The sequence below is a fragment of the Nycticebus coucang genome, chromosome 12 (assembly GCF_027406575.1).
Source record: "Nycticebus coucang isolate mNycCou1 chromosome 12, mNycCou1.pri, whole genome shotgun sequence".
NCBI lineage: Eukaryota > Metazoa > Chordata > Mammalia > Primates > Lorisidae > Nycticebus > Nycticebus coucang.
Window position 1 is genome coordinate 85648668 of NC_069791.1, and position 21290 is coordinate 85669957.

At 46.1% G+C, this 21290-nt stretch overlaps 1 protein-coding gene and 1 pseudogene across 2 annotated transcripts in view; one reads left to right on the top strand and one right to left on the bottom strand.

Annotated features, from left to right (window-relative positions):
- HS3ST4 (heparan sulfate-glucosamine 3-sulfotransferase 4) overlaps positions 1-21290 on the bottom strand; it is a 438490-nt gene that overhangs the window by 217423 nt on the left and 199777 nt on the right. The window lies entirely within an intron of this gene.
- The window catches only part of LOC128561073 (threonine aspartase 1-like), a 48934-nt pseudogene continuing 42356 nt past the window's right edge, over positions 14713-21290 (top strand).

A 21290-nucleotide genomic window follows, 5' to 3' on the forward strand; every position in this document is an offset into this window, starting at 1 on the left:
CCACCATGATAGCTGGCTTAGCACCATGGCCCTAATCAGCTGCTCTACCTTGCCCCTATCACCCCCCTACTTCCTCCTAAGTAAACCACAAATGCCCCACCTTTGTCTTCATGTCTGCTTCTGCCTAGAGAACAGAATCATCAACAAATTCCCCATCAGCCATCTCTCTTATTCCACTAATGGACATTTCATTCATAGACAGCCATCCCCCTCCCAAATGCCCCCCCCTTTTACAAATCCCCTCGTACGATCCTTAGAAATTCATCTGTCCTCTCAGCCAGCATAACCCATGAAGTAAAACAAACTCCTAAAAGTGCTCATATCCCTTCCACCCACCGCAAAAACTTAACAATACATTCATGCAGCAAAAAATAGATTTCTTCCCAAAGAGAATGCTGTGGCCACCCAAATATGATTTACCTCTAAATGCCAGAGCAAAGGACAGGTGACAAGTGCTATGCCAGTGTCAAAGCTGAAGCCGAAAGTCAGCGGCAAGGTCTGCAGGCTCTGCAGGGTCAGGCTCCTGCCTCCCTCCTCTCCCACCCTCCTCTCACCCTTCTCCTCTTTCCCTTCGGCATTTTATCCAAATTGAATGAACTACCTGCAGCTCCCTTAAAATAGGTCATGCTGTCTGCTTCCTTCTGCCTTTTTAAATGCTGTTCCATCTGCCTGAAATATCTTGTCTGTTCAGAGGTTCTTAAGGAAATTGTTTCTTTCTCAACCCACCCAAACTCATGTGTTCCAGAACTTTCTCACCCTAAAGAGGAAGAACTGTGAGTGGGTTGCTTCAGAAACTTGACTTTACTTCTCTTGGAGCAGATGATCAAGCCAGGCTTGACGATATCTTGGTCAGATTTAGAGACTGGATTGAAGATTTGGACAATAAAGTGGTTCCCGAGGCTCAGGACAAGCACCACCATTATTTTTGAGTGTTTTGCCAGATAACGGCAGGTGGTACGTGAACACTACAGTAGGTAACATTAAAATACACAGTATAAAAGGTACTCTTCATTTCAATTTGCTTCACTCTCAATACGAGAAAGTCTAATTTCTGTTACTCCTTTGTCTTTAATGCCTAACTTTGGTTAATCTCTCATGTATAACAGGCAAAAAGAAATGTCAGTAATATGATTTCATTGTATTATGTTTGTAATCCACTCTGCTTAAAGAAAGTGATACATTTTGTTTGTTTTCTACTTATTTTAATGACAAAGTTTTCATTTAAGGGTGAAGAGTCAAACAAAGATACTAAGTATTTACACACATATACATGTATGTGTGATACTGGGTACATACGACATATATTAAGCACAAATAGTGCTTGAATACAACAAAAATTTATGAAGATAATATTCAAATGAATCCTACTGGAGAGGAGAGGAGCCCAGATCAATGGGCCGAAATGGCTAAATCTTCTCATCCCTTTTCTTGACTCTCAATATGTGACACCTTTGGTGGGCACTGTCACAAAGGAAGTTTCCTGCCTAAAGGACCAAAGCAACGCCATTTTAGGCACCTTGCCTCCATTTGGAGACCAGGTATTTGGAAGGTCCCCCCAACTCCATTTCTGGTAAACCCATCGCACCCCACTCCCAGGAATAAACCACTCCAACTGTCAGCCAGATAGCCAGATGGCAGGTAAACCACTCCCAACTGATGGCCAGGTGGTAGGGCCCAATCATCTTTAAGCACCTCCATAGATACTAGAGGCAACCAATCCCCCTCTACCCTATAAAAACCCTGTGCACTGGGCGGCACCTGTGGCTCAGTCGGTAAGGCGCCGGCCCCATATACCGAGGGTGGCGGGTTCAAACCCAGCCCCGGCCAAACTGCAACCAAAAAATAGCCAGGTGTTGTGGCGGGCGCCTGTAGTCCCAGCTACTTGGGAGGCTGAGGCAAGAGAATCGCTTAAGCCCCAGGAGTTGGAGGTTGCTGTGAGCTGTGTGAGGCCACGGCACTCTACTGAGGGCCATAAAGTGAGACTCTGTCTCTACAAAAAAAAAAAAAAAAAAAACCTGTGCACCATGAGCATGGGGCTCTCGGTCCCAGCTGCATCTGGGGTGCCGACAGCCCAGGCTCGAGCTTGAATAAAGGCCCTTGTGTCATTGCATCGGATCCTGGCTCTCTCTCATTGGGTACCCCAAACTCTGTGCATAACATTTGGTGGCTCGTCTGGGATACCCAAGGTCCCGAGAAACTCCACCCAGAGGGCCGGTAAATGTGTTTGGTGTGTCTGTTTGTCTCTGTAGTTTGGGTTGTTTCTGGTAAGTATGTTTGGTGGGTCTGTTTGTCTCTGTGGTTTGGGTAGTTTGCGGGCTGGGCAGGATTTTATGTAGTGGTCAGAATAAGGCCTAGGTGGATGCAAGGCCACCAGCTGGAGGTTGCGGAAGATGTTCCCACCTCCCTCGGCAGGGTCTGGGACATGGAATCCCTAGCCCCCTATAGTGGAGATCACGTGGAATTGATCTCCTTGGGACTTCTGAGTAGGTTCGAGTTGCGCCCACGGACGAGCATCAAGCCGTCAACTTACTTTCAGTTTTGCCTCAAGTCAGTCAGAGGCCACATCTGTCTTTGTCTGTGTATTATATGTGTTGTTTTGTGTATTGTTTGGGCAACTTTGACAATGGGACAGACTCAGATGACTCCCCTTTCACTTTTTCTCGATCATTTCCAAGATTTTTAGGCCTGACCCCAGAACCTGGGTCTGATAGTGAAGAGAAACAAGCTTAAGATCTTTTGCAGGAGAGCAAGTGGCCAATCCTCAATGTCGGCTGGCTGCCTGAAGGAACTTTCCACTTTCCCATTATCTTCCAGGTTAAGGATATCATCTACCAGCCCCAGATGGGCCATCCCAATCAGGTCCCGTACATAAACACCTGGCAAGACCTGGTTGAAGAGCCCCACCCCCCACCCGTGGCTAAAAACTATCTTGCCGCCCCGGCTGGGGGACCTGAGACTGGCACAGTTCTTACCCTATGGGAAAAACCCACGCATGAAGAGCCCCAACCCTCTGCTCCCCTGTATCCTGTATTACAGGGCGGTGCAGAACCAAAAGGTCTTTTTCCCCCACCTTACCACCCCCCAGGATGGGCACGTCCCAGAGGAGGAGGCTGAGGCAGCTGCAGTGCCACTCGCTGGCAGTCCACCCCATACCTGCAGGAGGGCCCTGCGGGATGCATCCGAACAGCCCAGGCAGGTAGTGGCTGATTCAACTGCCCTGCCGCTCCGGGCAGTAGCCGCCCTTCCTCCCGCCCTCCCCCCCAAGAAGAAACCTTGCACTACTGGCCTTTTGCTACTAGTGACCTTTACAATTGGAAAATGCAAAACCTCAAGTTTTCAGAGAAACCTACCGGTCTTATTGACCTATTAGATTCTATCCTTTTTACCCATCAGCCCACTTGGGATGATTGCCAGCAGCTACTTCAGGTCCTCTTCACTACCGAGGAGAGGGACCGGATCCTTGCAGAGGCATGAAAGTCCGTTCTGGGTGAAGATAGGAACCCCACCACAAACCTGGCATTAATTGATGCAGCGCTCCCATCGACCTGGCCAAACTGGGATTTTAATACAGCACACGGTAAGGAGAGCCTCTGGGTTTACCGCCAGACTCTAATGGAGGGTCTCTGTAAAGCAGCAAGAAAGCTGACTAATTTGGCCAAGGTAGGGAATGTACAGCAGGAAAAAAAACGAGTCCCCCGCTGCCTCCTTAGAGCAAATCATGGAAGTGTTCTGCACCTATACGCCCATGGATCAGGAAGCAGAGGGGAGTAAGATAGCTGTTATGATGGCCTTTGTTAATCAGTCAGCTCCTGACCTTAAGAGAAAACTTCAGAGGATAGATAGGTTAGCAGAGAAATCCTTACAAGACTTGCTGGTAGTGGCTGAACAAGTGTACAACAACCAAGAGAGTCCAGAGGAGAAGCAGACACGGGTCAGCAATAAGCAGACAAAAGACCTTGCCAAGATCTTACTCGCTGCCACGGCAAACACCTCCAAGGAGAAGGAACAGAGGCTACGGAAGCTGGTCACAGGAGAAGGTAGGGAGCTACCCCAGGGGGAACGACCACAGCTGCAAAAGAATCAGTGTGCATATTGCAGGGAGACCGGCCACTGGGCCAGAGAATGTCCTAAGAAACGAGACAGTGAGAATACCCCTCGTAGCCGGGCCCACATCCTGGAGCTGGGGGAACTCAGTGACTAGGGAGGTCGGGGTTCGGATCCCCTCCCCGAGCCCAGGGTAACCCTCAGAGTGGAGGGAACTCTAATAGACTTCCTGGTTGACATGGGCACGCAACACTCAGTCCTAATTGAAAATGGAGGAAAACTGAACAGGATCCTCCCACACATTAGGCGCTTGCTGAACGCCGGAATCCTGGTCCCCTGCCAGTCATCATGGAACACCCCTCTGTTACCGACCAGTCCAAGACTTCCAGGAGGTCAATAAGTGGGTAATGGACATACACCTGACCGTGCCAAACCCCTACACCCTCTTATGCTCGCTGGCCCCATCCCAGACCTAGTATACGGTACTGGACTTAAAAGATGCCTTCTTCAGCCTGCCACTAGCACTCCAGAGCCGGGCCATGTTTGCCTTCAAGTGGAGTGATCTTGAGGATGGCATCAGTGGACAATTGACCTGGACCTGCCTGCCACAAGGTTTTAAGAACTCTCCAACCATCTTTGATGAGGCCCTGCATGAGGATCTGGGTGAGTTCTGCAGGCAGCATCCCAACTTAACCCTCCTCCAGTATGTAGATGATATCCTGGTGGCAGCCACCAGCAAACAAGACTGTCTGCAAGGAACAAAGGACCTGCTCGCCACCCTGAGAGACCTGGGATACTGGGCAGATACTCGGCAAAGAAAGCCCAAATCTGTCAGCAGGCCGTAAGTTACCTGGGGTATATTCTCAAGGACAGCCAAAGGTGGCTCACTGAGGCCAGGAAGCAAACTGTGCTCAAGATCCGGACCCCAACCAATCCCAGGCAAGTGAGGGAATTCTTGGGGTCAGTGGGATTCTGCTGGTTGTGGGTGCCAGGCTTCGCTGAGATCCCTAAACCCCTCTATGAAGCCATGAAACAGGGGCACCCCTTTGAGTGGATGGTAGATAGGGAACAGGCTTTCCAGAAGCTCAAAACTGCCCTGCTTTCCTCCCCCGCTTTGGGACTTCCCTACATCACGAAACTTTTCCACCTCTATGTGGATGAGCATAAGGGAGCAGCCAAGGGGGTGCTGATTCAGACCTTAGGACCCTGGACACACCCAGTAGCTTACTTGTGCAAGAAACTGGATCCGGTGGCATCAGGGTGGCCCCCTTGCCTGCGCATTGTGGCAGCCACCGCACTTCTCGTGAAGAATGTTGACAAACTCACTCTGGGGCAAGAACTACTGATAACTATGCCCCATGCCATCAAAGGGGTCTTAAAGCAACCACCAGATGGGTGGATGAGTAACGCTCGGTTAACGCACTACCAGAGTCTGTTACTAAACCCACCATGGATTCGGTTCTTGCCCAGTACTACCTTGAACCCTGCCACCCTCCTGCCCAACCCGAACGCGGGAGTGCTGCCAGGACATTCTAGTCTAAGTCCACAGCATCCGCCAAGACCTGGCCAACCAACTGCTGCCTGACACGGAGGATACCTGGTTTACAGACGGCAGCAGCTTCATGAAGGATGGACGACGGTTCACGGGGGCAGCAGTGGTCTCCGAGGCAGAGACACTATGGGCCAAGCCACTCCCAGGTAGGACCTCCGCCCAGCGGGCTGAGCTTATTGCCCTCGCCAAAACCCTAGTTCTAGGGCAAGGGAAGAAACTCAGTATCTACACTGACAGTCAGTATGCATTTGCCACAGCCCACATCCACGGGGCCATCTAGCAGGAGAGGGGATTGCTGACAGTAGAAGGAAAGACAGTTAAAAATAAACAGGAAATACTGGACCTCCTAGCCACCATTTGGCTGCCAAGGAAGCTAGCTATCATCCACTGCCCGGGACGCCAGAAACCCACCACCCTAGTGGCAAGGGGCAACCATCGGGTGGATGAAGCTGTCAAAAGTGCGGCCCTCAGCGCCGCACAGGCTCTAGCTGTCAACCTACCTGACACTGGGCCTCCAGTCCTACCAGAGGAGCCCAGGTATACCCCAGAGGACCTGGCATGGATCGGCACCATTCGCCAGGCTCATAACTCTCCCCAGTACAATGGCTGGTGGCGTACCGCCAATGGAAAGACCATCCTCCTGCCACAATTAGGACTGGAAACTTTGTAATGCATGCATCAGACGACCCACATGGGCAATAGGAAATTAAGGGATCTGATCCACATGCACAGATCAAGATGGAGTGGCTGGATGCTAATGTAGACCAGGTAGTTGGTGCCTGTAAAGTCTGTCAACTCACCGATGCCCGAGCCGGGCCCACCACCCAAGGTACCCACACGTGGGGCTCCAAGCCTGGTGTGTATTGGGAAGTGGATTTCACAGAAATTAAGCCTGGTCGGTTTGGATATAAATACCTTTTAGTTTTTGTAGACACCTTCTCTGGATGGGTAGAAGCCTTCCCCACTAAACATTAAACCGCCCAGACTGTAACAAAAAAACTATTAGAGGACATCCTTCCCAGGTATAGACTGCCATCTATGATTGGCTCTGACAACGGGCCTGCTTTTATATCTCAGGTAACTCAAGGGGTAGCCACAGCACTGGGAACAACCTGGAAATTACATTGCGCATACAGGCCCCAGAGTTCGGGGCGGGTGGAAAGGATGAACAGAACCTGAAAAGAGACCCTAACTAAATTAACCCTGGAGTCTGGTGGAAACTGGGTGACTCTCCTCCCCTTTGCCCTATATAGGGTCAGAAACTCCCCGTATACCCTAAGTCTCTCCCCCTACAAGATCCTCTATGGGAGACCACCCCCCATCATTCCTAACACCCGCATAGATTTGCTAACAGATGCAGATGATGAGACTTTTCTTCTTTCCCTTCAGTATTACCAGAAGGTTCAGAAAGAAAATTGGAACTGCCTGTGAGCCACCTATGCGTCAGGCCCAACGCCAAAGCCCCACAAGTTCCGGCCAGGGGACTGGGTCTATGTAAAAAGACACAAGCAACAGACTCTCGAGCCTCGTTGGAAGGGACCCTATACCGTCATCCTAACTGCCCCCACCGCACTCAAGGTTGACGGAATTGCTGCCCAGCTGGCTGACCTTTTTGCCATCAAAGACCACTGTACCCCACAATGGAAGCTTTAAAAGGATCCTGCCAACCCGCTCAAGCTCAAGTGCCCCGCCCAACCATCTTATTGACGGTCCTTCTACTAACTGTATGTACCCCTTGTACTTGCTCATGCCGCGTTCCCGACAACTCGCCCCAGCCCCTAAACATGACTTGGCAGATCATAGGAGGAGCCAAAGGAGGGATCCTGAATCAAACCTGGGGCATGCACCCCTAGGGCACCTGGTTCCCAGATTTAACAGTGGACCTAGACACTTGATAGGGACAATTGGGTGGGACACCAGCCACTATTATGTATGCCCTGGCCATAAAATAGACAAATGTGGCGGGGCTGGGCATTTCTTCTGCCAGGCTTGGAGCTGTGTCTCCACAGGCCAAATCTGGTGGGATCCTCCTCGCAAAGGAGACCTCATCACGGTACGAAGGGTGACCAGCTCCCCTTCCTGACAGCAGACGGGCATGTGGGGCCATCTAAACCAACCATGTGACCCCATATGCATTAAGTTCACTGACGCAGGACAGAGGGCAACAGGGTGAGAGGGGGGTAAGATCTGGGGTATTCGCCTATACGATAGAGTCTGGTTGCCTTACATGGAGAAAGGGGGAACGTTCACCCTAAAGGTTGCCTATACCATCCCCCATTCAGGCCCCCCCATCGATGTTGGCCAGAACCCAGTTGTAGGGCAGCATCAATACCAGAGCCCCCTTCACAGAGACTCCCCTACCAGCCCTTCATCATCCAACCTCACCGAGTCCCCAGACCCTATTTGGGATCTCCGTGTAAACACCTATCAGGTACTCAACCAATTGTGGCTGGACTTAACCTAGTTGTGCTGGCTCTGCCTTGACGTAAACCCCTCCTATTCTGAGGGCAGAGCCCTCCAAGGCAACTTCACTCTTGCTGCGGAAGCAGCTGCTTGTCACTGGCACCAGCATGGTCGTCCCCTCCTTACTCTCCAATTTGTTTCAAGGCAGGGGATCTGCGTTGGGCAGGTACCCACCTCCCATAGGCATTTATGCAACTCCACCTACCAGTGGAATGAGACAGGATATCTACTGCCCCCTGATAATGCCTGGTGGACCTGCTCCACTGCTTGGCCCCCTGTATACATTCAGGAGTTTTGAACCTAACCAAAGATTTCCGTGTCCTCATACAATTGATACCAAAGGTGCTTTACCATGAGCAGGAAGCCATTTTCCAAAGATATGAGAGTGCGAGCCTCTGCTTCAGAAGAGAACCCATCACCACTATCACCCTCTCTGCCCTGCTAGGGTTAGGGCTGGAAGGGGCAGGAACAGGGGTATCAGCTCTTGTCCTGAACGACAAGAACTATGGGGCATTGCGTGCCGCCATCGACCGGGACATCGAAAGAACAGAAAAATCCATCACTTTACTACAGGAATCCCTCACCTCCCTTTCAGAGGTTGTGCTCCAGAACCGTAGGGGACTAGACTTGCTGTTCCTACAGCAAGGGGGCTTGTGTGCCACATTAGGTGAGGAATGCTGTTTTTATGCCGACCACTCTGGAATAGTCATGGAGTCCATGGCTCTAGTTCTACTTCAAAAACACAAACTAGAGGGGGAGCAAGCTCAGAGTTGGTATGAGACTATGTTTAATTGGTCCCCCTTGCTCACCACCCTTACCTCCACCCTAGTTGGACCTTTAATACTGCTCTTACTAACCTTGACAATTGGACCATGTATAATTAACAGACTCATAAACTTTGTAAAATAACGAGTAGGAGCAGTCCAACTCATGGTCCTTAGGGCCCAGTACCAGCCTCTGACGCCTCCGGGTGACCTGGAACTCACCACTGAGGTCCCATGATTGGGTCCTCTTAGTTACAAGCAAAGTGGGTAATGAAGGACTAAAGCAATACCATTTTAGGCACCTTGCCTCCATTTGGAGACCAGGTATTTGGGAGGTCCCCCCGCTCCATTTCTGGTAAAACCCCATCGCACCCCACTCCTAGGAATAAACCGCTCTAACTGTCAGCCAGATTAGCCAGATGGCAGGTAAACCACTCCCAACTGATGGCCAGGTGGTAGGGCCCAATCAGCTTTAAGCACCTCCATAGATACGAGAGGCAACCAATCCAGCAGCTGCATCCTGCCTCCTCATCCTCCCCTACCCTATAAAAACCCTGTGCACTGTGAGCACAGGGCTCTCGGTCCCAGCTGTGTCTGGGGTGAGCTTGAATAAAGGCCCTTGTGTCATTGCATTGGATCCTGGCTCTCTCGAGTAGTCATTGGGTACCCCAAACTCTGGGCATAACACTCCCCAAATCTCTGAAGATCCTGATGCTCCCAGCTTCATAGAGGACTTCAGAAACCAAGTAATAATTTGAGCATGTCTTGCTGATCCCCTCTTCTCGGGATCTCTAAGTTAAATTTTCATATTCCTGGATTATTTCAGAGTTGAAAAACCAATGTTTTAGGTACACTTGGCCCTGCTGAAGTACAAGGCAGAGGAAGTCCCCGTCTTGCCAAATCCCAGCTGTGATGTAGGACAAAGGCTTTTTCTACCTTTGATAAACAAATGAAGCCAAACATTAAAGGGGGTTTCCGATCCTCATTTAAGGAGGCAGTCCCAAGGCAACCCAGCCAGACCTTCCTAAGCAGCTTTTGACATCAAGGTTGGAAAAAAATGAGTGGCTAAGCTTGTCATTTTATTCTGAAATGTGGTTTAGAGATCTGCAAGATAGTTTTTTTTTCCTGCTGGTAACCTCTCTGATCGCCGAATTCATTCAAATATATCTAACAAGGAATCTTTTACCACCAAGCACTGTTCTAAACACCAGGGATAAAAACAGAGGCCAGACACAACAAAGTACCTGACCTCAAAAGCTAATGTTTGAAAGATTCTAGAAAGGAGTGAGAGATAGTAAATACATGAGAACATAAATAATGGAAAGAGAACTCCAGAAGAAATGCTGTTACTTAAAAAAAAAAAATCAAACAGGGTTCATCAAAATCCATCATGGGCATCTGAGTGCCGTATACATGTACATGTTATGAATGACTAGACAAGGCGGTCAGTGATGATCTTTAAAATAATTTGATCTGGGACTAATTGAACAAGCAGCCTTACAGGGTGTCAGGGAAGGGCATTTCTGGTAAAGGGAACAGCAGTACAACAGCCATGCAATAGAACTCTCCAGCTGACCTTCTCTTTATCTTCTTCAAACACTGACCTTTCTCTATATGCCCTCTATTTGCCTTTACATGGGGAGAGATGTAGCTCTGAACTGGGTTTGACTGATAATCCCATTACTAACCATGTGCCTAATTGTAGCAAGTCTCAGTTTTCCCATCTGTAAAATGGTAGCAAGAATAATAACACTTATTTCATAAGATTGCTGTAAAAATATAATGCTGTGTGTAAAGTGCCCAGCTTGCTCCTGGGTAAACACCGCACAAGAATGATTCATCACTCCAATGTTACTGTTTTCCATGGACACACTCCAGAAGACATTATGGTTCATATAGGCTAAAAAATACCTATTCCTGTGGAAAAGCTAACCTGAGTTTGACTGCTGAGTCCCTTCTTTGAATGAGTTTGATATTAATTATGGCAAAACAGAAGCTGATATAATTTTTATGTTCCAAGTATTTCCTGCTACCCTGTCCATAGCTAGGGCATTCTATACCACTGTCTGCCATGTAAGGTTTTTTCCAACAGAGATCCAAAGAGAGAAAGAGTCAGTACTTGCCCTTTGAGGTTCAAAATGGGCCTTTGAAACTCAAGGCAGTGACTACAGTCTTGAGCAAAAAGGCTTTTTGAGTTTTAAGAGCCTGTATCTTTAGAGTTTCAAAAGACCAAAATCCTGGGATAAATAACAGGCATAGAAGAATATGCTCATTGATCTATGAGAATGAGGTTTTTAATCTGCCACAAAAAAAAAAAAAAAAAAAATTCTATGGGCCTGGGAGAAGCAGTGGTGAAAAAACAGGAAAGTTAGAATCTGATGAAGGTGGCTGGTGAAGCCAAGTCCAGTGAAATGTAAGAGTTAAGAATGAAACTACAGATAAGAGGGTAAAGGGGAACCTCTCCTCACTTTTCAAGTGAAGACCAGGAAAGTGAGCAAGATCTGTGAGTTCTCCATCACCCTCCCAGGATTTAGACCAGTAGAGGAGGTTTAAGAGAAAACTAGGGGCACTCTGCGGATAGAGGCAAAGGTAGGTGCCTCCTCTGGCTGGTCATGTGAGCACAGTGTATCACCGTGTTAGTTTCTCTTCTCTTGGGCATTTGCTAATAATGACAGCAGCCAGCAGGTCTGTTGTGCACGGCTCAACAAAAAGAAACCATTCTATGTCCCTAAGACTTTGCTCAGAGCCATCTAAATTGCCCCAGGTGGATATACCCCTTTACAATAGCTCATCTTAGTCTTGAGCCCTCAAGATAGAACAGAGACTCCAAAAATCTAGGTGAAAAAGCATCAGCATTGATACTTCAGTGGAACTAAAAGTTCTTAAGTTCTCCCTGGAGCTGGGAGGACACGGGAACATGCCTTCATTATACACACAGCTTCATTATCCACTCGCATCAAAAGAGATTGCTAGAAAGACAACCCAGAGGAAACGAGGCTGAAACTACCTCACCTGAAGCCAACACAGCTCTCTGCTCCCTCACTGCCCTCCTCCAATTCACCTCCTTTCCTGGAACTGAAAGGAAATTTCAGGAACATAAACTCCTACAAAGCAGTACTAGAATGGGTGTACTATGTCCCCAAGTCTCCCGAATTTATCCTTTTTGCTTTCCAGACTCCACACTCCAGCAATCTTCTGCAGAAAGTCTAACAACTGACTTGATAAGTAAGGGACGGAAGGAGCTTCTCAAAGTTGTATTCAGTTCAGAAAGTGTGTGTTCATCCTGGGCTGCCCTCTGAGCTCTGCAACAGGCCTCTTGCCACGTGAGTACCTGGATTTACAATGAATCTGTTCATATCTAGACCAACAAGGGGCAGAAGATAGAGGGTGACTGCCTCAGTTTCCCCCAAGGAGCCTCAGTCCTCAGATCTTCTAAAGCAAAACCATCTGATGATACAAAAGCAAAAGCGTAAGACGCAAAGGTTAATTGGCTGCCTTCACTGGGAAAGAACTTCCCATCATGACTGTCTCCAGAAAAGAATGGTTAGAGCCCAGAGTATGAATATGAAGGCTTTTTTATTTTTAATAAAATATACAGTCAATATGACTTGTACTCAATATGAACAACACTTGCAGGTCACTAAGTTTGCTAACTGTCCCTCCTGAGGATGAATTGCCTTCTGATTCCTGCCCCTCCACTCTGGCTGGTCCTACGACCACCTGGGATGACTACTTAGGAAGCCAGGTGGCCACCTACCTGAAGCCCAAGCCTCCATCAGCCATAACAAATCCTTCTGATAAGAGCCATACAGGGATAAGAAGCCCAGGGCCTTTCGGTCTGCATTCTGGACACCACCAAGCAGATCTTGGTTCATCTTGTCCAAATAACCACTTCACCTAGCGTTCACTGCTCAAAACTCAATGCCCTTGTGAGCATCTGTTTACACATCCAGGTGTCCTTTGTAGTCAATCTTTGACATCTGGCATTTAAAAAACTAAGGATAATTTCATCTTATTTTGCATGTCTAATAAATGCTGATCAAATCTCAAGTTCATTTTAGGAAGGCTCTATATCTTTAGGGATTTCTTTCTCTATCTTTTTTCTCTAACATTGAATTTCTAAATTCAATGAGTTTTGGTTACATTCCCTTCCTCAAAATTGATTTTAACTTGCATTGACAGACCAAATGATCAGAAAACACTCAAAATGGAGTTGAACATCTTTGTCATTAAGCTGAATGGTTTTGATGTCCTCACTCTGGTCTCCTGGCTTCAACCAGGCTCGTGTATTTATCCCCTCCCCTGCATTTCCAACCTGTTTCTAAATGGTTGTTGAAAAGACATCACTGGCCATCATTTTACTCTCAGTCACAGAGCTGGTTCTCACTTACCTCCTCCATGAATGGGCCATCTGTACTCCAATCAATATAAAAAGACTAACCTCTGTCATCTCCCAGGATTTCAGGAAAAAAAAAAAAAAAACTAGAGAAAACTGCCCATCAAGTACAGCCACCATAGCCTCCCACAATACCACTGAACTACCTCAAAGTCTATAAAAATCCATTGTTACAATCCTAACAGGTATCATACTCTTTAAAGACACAACAGGCAAGGAAAACCTCTGGATTAGGACATCTTAATTCATTCCACATGCTTCTTCCTATCTTTATTCTTTCATTTCTTAATTTAGCAACCTAAGCAGTCTGTGAGTTATTTAGCAACTACTGGGATATACACACAGGTTAAAGGCACTGTGTGGGGTGCAGAAGGTGACAAATGCCCATTAGCACCAGACCTAGTAACAGCCCCATAAAGCTGCCTTGCACTTAGCCAGATGAAAGCAGCTATATAGTGTAAGGGATTTTAAGGGGTGTCACAAACCTTAATTAATTCAGTGCACTGGGAGGAAAGTATTTACTCCCCTGTGGGACTCAGAAACGACTGCACAGACAAGGTTGCGTGTCAACATAAAAATATCCTAAATCAAGTTCAGCTTATACTCTATGGAACAGTTGCATCTGGCACAGTTAGTTCCCTAAACAAATTATTTACTGAGTGTTAACCACCTGCCAGGTATTGTGATAAGCTCTGGGAAAGCCAAACAGGCACAGTCTCTGGCCAAAAGGAACTTACAGGCTCAGGGATAAAATAGCCATCAATCCAATACATTACATGAATTCATGAATCATACAACTTGTTACATAAAGAAAAGTTGCATGGTGCTAAAAGAGGAATGTGGGATAACCCTTAGCCTCAGGGAAGACAGCCTGGGTTTGAGTAATTACGCTACTGATAATTAGCTATCTGACCTTGGACTTGTCCCTTTTTAGCCTCAGCTTCCTCATCTACCAAATACTGCCTAACATCAAAATTCCGTTGAAAGGACTGGACAGTGCATTGTGTCTACCCCAAAGTAGTGATTAATAAAAGGGAGCAGTTATAGCTATGACTATTAGTTTTCCAATAGCCTCCGAACTTGTGGGTCTATTGCTCATCCAAATTAAATGGACCTCTAAAGATTTCTTGTGTGCAAGGTAGCTAGAGTTAACGCCAGGGAATGTGGCTTAGAAACCTGAGGCAGCCAGGCCCTCATATCACACTCCTGCCTCAAGTTATTTTCCAGGGAAACCAGCTATGGGAGGGGAGGGCTGGGAGCTGTTTGCTCCCACAGCAGGCAGAGGAAGTAGGATGGAGCTTCTCAGTAGCTCCTCCTCTCAGTTCTTTCCAGGGCCTGCCACCAGGGGCCTTGAGACATTGTTCACCACTTTAAGCAGGTGGGAGGGCAGTCTGGGCCCTTGGCCTAATATTCAGTATTTTGACTGAGGACTTGAATAAAGGCTGATTAAATCCATGTGTGATACAAAGCTGGGACTGTATCTTGTAGGCAATATGTCACATAATGGAATTAGGCTCCCAGAAGACCTCCACCAGCTGGTGTGGAAGGCTGAATTACATAATGCGGAATTTAACAGAGATAAACACAAGATCCTGCCCTTGGCTCCCAACAACCATCTGGACAAGACCTTACTGGGGAAGCAGGTGTGAATGCACCTGGCCAGTCTTCATTACCTAGAACAAGCTCAATAATAGTCGATAATGTGATGTGTCTGACCATTCAAAGACAGTCTGACCATTTTTGGTTGTATTACTTGAAGTCAAGTTCTGGAGCAAAGGAGGTGACATCTCTGTTCTGCTTTGCATTTTGCTGTTAAATTTGGGTTCTGTTCTGATAGATAGTAGCACTCCTGAGCATTACTGAATAAATGTAACCAGAGAAGAAGTGGGGATTTAAAGCCATCTCTTGGTGGTTAAAGAATCTGGGAGTGATTAAGAGAGAAGACTTAGGGTGATGTAATTTCTCTTCCTGAATTCTACGGAAGCTAGAAGAATAGTAGATGATTTGTGCCAGGTAATGAGCTAAACTCCTAACGTATCACTCATTTGGTCACCACCAGAGCTCCACCATTATCCCTAACTTAAGATGAAGAAACTGAAATTGATTAAGGGTAAAAGACGATTTGCCATACACCATTTATCTGGTGTGCAGGGTGTGAGTTTAGGTCTGGCTGACTCTGGATTCAGCATGTAAACCACAACTTACATGCCACAGGGATGACAGACTCCTTCCATGGAGACACATCAGCAATAAGGCAAATGGAGAGAATGCCTCTTTGCCTGTCTGCTTTTGTACTAGACTGGAAACTCCTGAGAGGCAGGAAGATGATCTAGGTCATCATCACATCTCTTGTTCCTCATACACGATAACTAACAAATGTTTCCTGAAGAAATGAGTAAATCAATGAACAAGAACAAAACTAAAGGACACAAAAAAGAAGTCTCCATAGTACAATCATCACTATATGCATTTCCTAGGCCTGTTATAACAAAGTACCACAAACTAGGTGACTTAATAAAAATTTACCCTCTGACAGTTCTGGAGGATAGAAATCTAAGACCAAGATGTCAGTGGAGCCGTGCTTCCTCTGGGGGTTCTAAAGAGGACTCTCCCATCTTCTGGTGGTTGCCAGCCTTCCTTGGCTTGCAGGTGCATCACTCCAATGTCTGCCTCTATCAACACATGGCCTTCCCTTCTATGTGTCTGTCTCTCGGTCTCCAAATCTCTCTCTCCTCATAAGCATACCCATTATTGGATTTAAAGACCACCCTAACTTATCATGACCTCATCTTAACTTTGCTATATCCGCATAGACCTTATTTCCAAATAAGATCACATTCACAGATTTTAGGTGAATGTGACTTATTTGCGGGGGGGGGACACGGGGAGGGGGTGGTGGAGCATGGGAGGGAAGAGACATTATTTGATCCAGCACAACACTGAATAGGATAAGCCAAGTTAGGAGGTAGGATCTGCTTCAACTCTAGGAACAGTCAAGCAGAGTTTTAGACTTTAGTGAGGACTCAGGCAATGAAATGAAATGCCAGTCTAGAATAGCATCCTTTCATTCAATAAACATTTACTAATGCTTGCTGTATACCTAGCATAAAGTCCCATAGTTGGGATTTTCCAACAAGTTGTTCCCTTTGTGAGTCTCAAAGGCTGGTGGAAGAGACAGATCTGCAAAGGATCAACAATATGTTGATATTCTTCAGAATGAGCTATGAAGAGCTATGGAAGCACAGAGGTAAATGAATTAGCTCAACCTGGGGAAGAGATAGGGCAGAATACTTAAAGTGTTAATGATGAGAGGCAGAAAAATTATGACAAAACTATGTTATCTCCAGCCCAGTTTCCATCCTTCCTCTTTCTCATAAAAATACAAAAACAAAAATTGTCCTTTGGGAGACATCTGCATTCTTGGTGCTATTGATTGAGTTAGATGACTTTACTTATAGTGCCACACAGTGAAGAACAGTCAGTGTATTCTATTTTCTTGAATGATTAGAGCCACTGAGAGACTTAGGGGATGGTTGCTAGATTGTGCAAAACTATGGATTCTACTGTACTCTGTGCTGTGAGAATGTGAGGTTTGCAGCTTCCGGGACCATCTTGCAACCCATCTTGAAGCTGCCAAGATAACAGCAGATCCTGGGAATGGAGCCATCCACAAGAAGCACGCAAATAGCAGAACCATGTTGACATTATGTCCTGAATCAAGCCATACCTGAAGTCAAACCTCACCTTCATTATGTGAGTTGATAGTTACACTTTATTTTGCTTAAACCAACATGTGTTGATGTCTTGGCACCTACCGCCAAATGACTCTTAATTAAAACAGCAGTCCAGGTTGCAAAGATGGCATGTCAGAAGTCACAAAGACTCCAGCTGTGTCTGGGTTTTGTTGTGGAGGCTATATCCCCTCTACTTCTAAAATTCTTTGGTTTTCTGAATCTGGGTTCCAAATTTTTTACAAGAGAAACAAGAACATTAGCCCAAGAGGAACAGCCTTGCCTGAGTTATGGCCCCAGATCCTAATGCTCCTGCTGTTAAGCATTTTATATATATCCATAAATTTGCTGGGAAGCAGACAGTCAGGGGTAAGAATTACTGCCCTGGGCTTCAGGAGCCCATGACTCTTGGGTATGCATATCACACACCTGCCAATAACCTTCACAGATCACACAACTGATGGCCAAGACTCCCCCTCACCAGATATATGCAATTCGATCAGACTTAGGGGTGCCAGAAATTTCCACTTCTGGGCTCCAGAAATTTTGTAAGAGTGAGAAATGAATGAAGACTGAAGTCTCTGTGCTTAATGAGCACACAGTCCCCAAGCCTCACATTGGGCTTAGCAGTTGTGACACAGCAGGGTCAGATTGCCCAGGGATTACCAGAAATCCATTCTACCATTGCACATGGGGCATGTAGGTGCATCTGTCTGTGTCCAGGGAAGAAATGAGGCCTACAGAGTCAGGATGGACATGCGGGCTGGGCTGCACACATGGACATGCACAGACTGGTGTTCTCATCAGCACCTTGAAGGACCAATGTCACAGAGAGGGAATGGTCCCTTCCTCCTCAAATGGGACCAAATAAAAGAATAAGAAGGCCATTATAACACCAGGCTCATACCCAGATATCCAATTAGTGGGAACAAGAGAACAATTTCAGATAAAGCTAAACCTATGGAAAATAAATCAAATAAATAAATGGCTTATCTAAATTTTTCTTGGTCATCTGTTTGGCTATTAGTTGTCTGTCTAATCCTCTAAAATATTGGTTCTATGAGAGTGGTGACCTTGTCTTTTTGGATCAACACTGTATCCCCTTTGTTAAATAATAATAAGCCAGTAACGTTACAATGGAACTCCAATGCGTCAAGCAATATTCTGAGTGTGTGTGATTCTTTCCATAATCCCATAAAGTAGTCAGTATCATACAGATAAGTCAGCTAAGACAGAAGATGAATAACTTGTGAAGTATATGGCGGAGCCAGGATTTGGATTGAAACAATGGCTCTAGCGTTCATGCTGTTATTATCAGTGTATTTCAGCTGTCTTCCAACTGCCTGAGACAGTCATTTGACAAATATTTTGTTGAGTATCTACCATATGCCAGCCACATTTTTAGGTGCTGGGATTGTGCTATGAATAATTTTAAAAGGGCCAGAAGCTCATTAAATAATTTCTGGATGGCTAGATGTATGAATGGATGAGTGGAAGGATGGATGGATGGATGAAAGGATGGATGGAAGAACTGATAGATAAATAAATAACAAAGCAGGATTCAAGTGTGCACAAAGGGTCCATTGAATATCATAGGTCATCAGCAGAAGAGGCTGTAGGTTCCTCTTCTTTGGGTTTTTCCCCTGCATTTGTTGGTAATCTGTCAGTGGAATGCACACAGGTTCTAGGATTAGCAGCCTGGCTCTATCCCTTTACCATCTGTGTGATCTGGAGCACATCACTTAACCCCTGTGGACCTATTTTCTCACTTAGAAAATGAGAATAACCCCAGCTACTCACATCGTTGCCATAGATTAAATGTTATTTGCTATTATTTGGAGCCTGCTTCAAATGCCATGTCTTTTCTGTGGCTTTCAATTCAATTCAAAGAAATATTTATGAACTGTGTCCTTTATGCAGACGTTGTGCTGGAGGTAAAGATACAACAGTAAATTAGAGAGAGATGGTCCTTGTATTCAAATTAATATTAGTTAGGCAGGAAAGACAAGGGGAAAATAAACAAGCATGTACTACGAGTGCTGAGAAGAGAGATATAAAATTCTGTGACAGTGTTTGACAAGGGTAGAATTAGCCTTTCCTCCCTGATGTTCCCGTGCTACTTCATTTGGGTTGGCTACTATTACACACATTTGTGTCTCCTGTTAAATACAGCTCTTAGAGAGGGGTTCACACAACACTTAAAGAGGAAATGAAATAATTGTGCCCAAAGAGATATAAGAATGGATATAAGAGAGGAAGAATGAGTGGGATGGATGGATGGAAAGAAGAAGCAACAGTCCACAGGGGAGCAATCCAAGGGCATATCCAGTTCATCCTGAGTCAATGTCCACATATTTATTTAACTGGAGAATAGAATTCCATCCAGTTCTTAAATAAGCAGAATTGGGCAAAAGCAGAAACTTCAAGTGGGATGACAAAGGGAGATAAGAACAGTGTCCAGTAGGAGAAGTGTCACAAAAACCTCCCTGGACAGCAGGACCCAGAGGGACAAGTGTACTGTGTTGCAGAAAGTGGCCACAGATGTCTTCTGTCTTTACAGAGGCACCCTTTTACAATATGACCTTGCAGTTCTTTTCATCAAGTGGCAGAATCTAGTCAACTATTCTTTAAATCTGGTCTTATTGCTGTGACTTCCTTTGTCAAAGAGATGTTAGCAAATGTGGTATCAGCAGAGGCCCGAAAGTTTGTTCCTTTGCTGCTTTGGGAACCTTGCAACACTGTCATGTGAACTTCCAGGCTACAAAGCCTGCTAGATAATGACAGCCCATAGCTGAGTCATGCCTACTCCCCGAGCTGACACTGACCCAACTCTCAGACATGAAGGGGACCCTCCTAAGGGCTACAGTCCCTGCCAGACTGCCAGCTGACTACAGAGATCTGCTGGGTTGACCCGCACCAGAAGAACCATCTAACCAGCCACAGAATCATGAAAAATAATAAAATGGTTATAATTTTAAGCCACACAGACTGGGGTGATATGTTCTGCTCTGAACAGGGAATCATGAGTAGCCCTGACCACTCATCAGATTGGTGAACATGCTGGTGTGGGTGAGCCATACCTTTCTGTTAGCAGCCAGTGGGGCAGAGGAATAATTTCAGCAGAAATACTTCTGATCAGTACCAGTACATGAGCTGACCACTTCCTGGAATCTGAGAGACAGCTGGCATGTATTGTTTATTCAGTCATTTTTAAAAATAATTCAATAAACACTGAACACCAATATGGGGGTTAAATCCTACAAAGGGAGAGTAAGGTGATTCCTGCCTGTACAGGGCTAAGCAATCATATCAGGGCCTGGAAGGGCATTAGGAGATCCTGGACCTACACTCAACCACCGTCCTCTAACACCACTTACACTCTGAGTCCCTCAAAGAGAGCGACTCCTGCTTCGTATGCTTATTCCCACGCAGCAGGGTGAATAACTATGTGGTCTGGACACCATCACTGGAGAGTCTTGAGCACAAAACAGCATTACGACAATTGTCTTGCTTGATACTGGGCCTTTACCCAAAAAGTCTGCCCACACCCTGCTTGACAGCATTCAGTAATGGGGAGCAACATCTCTCTGGGCTATTAACATAGCATTTAAGAGCACAGACTTTGGAGATCCACTGTCTGACTGGGTTATTATTTATGTTAATCTCTCTGTAATTCAATGTTCTTATTTGAAAAATAATAGTAGCTACCTCATAGGGTTGTTGTCAGGATTAAATAAGATAACACACGTGTATACAAGTGCCTGGCTCACCCCAGTAAGCACTACGTAAGCATTTGTGATCATCTTTTACTATCCTTCTTCCTGACTCCTGTCATTCTATTCTGTCTCATGATTCTATCAAGCTCCAGACGTGGGGCTCTGACTTTATGGCCCAAACTCTGATTTGCCTTTCCTGTGCACCCTCTTTGTGGCAAGCATGAAAATATTCCTCTCAGGGCGGCCCCTGTGGCTCAAGGAGTAGGGCGCCAGTCCCATATGCCGGAGGTGGTGGGTTCAAACCCAGCCCTGGCCAAATGAAAAAAAAAAAAAAAAAAAAAAAAAAGAAAATATTCCTCTCAGATCTGCTGCTGTAGTTCTGGCTTGAAGACTCTCTACTGTCCTGGCCCAACTTTGTTGAGAATTGTGTCTGCAACTCTCCCTACCCCATCCTCCTTCCTTTGCCCCCTTCCCTGCATGTGTCTGCATTGTGATCTAAAGTCTCCCATTTCACCTCCATCATGCTCCCTCTTTTTCCTTCCCAGAAATTCCTACAAAATCTCCTGAAAGTCTCATCCCGTATTGGTGTCTGCTTCTGTTTCTTGGAAGACTCAAACTAGAATG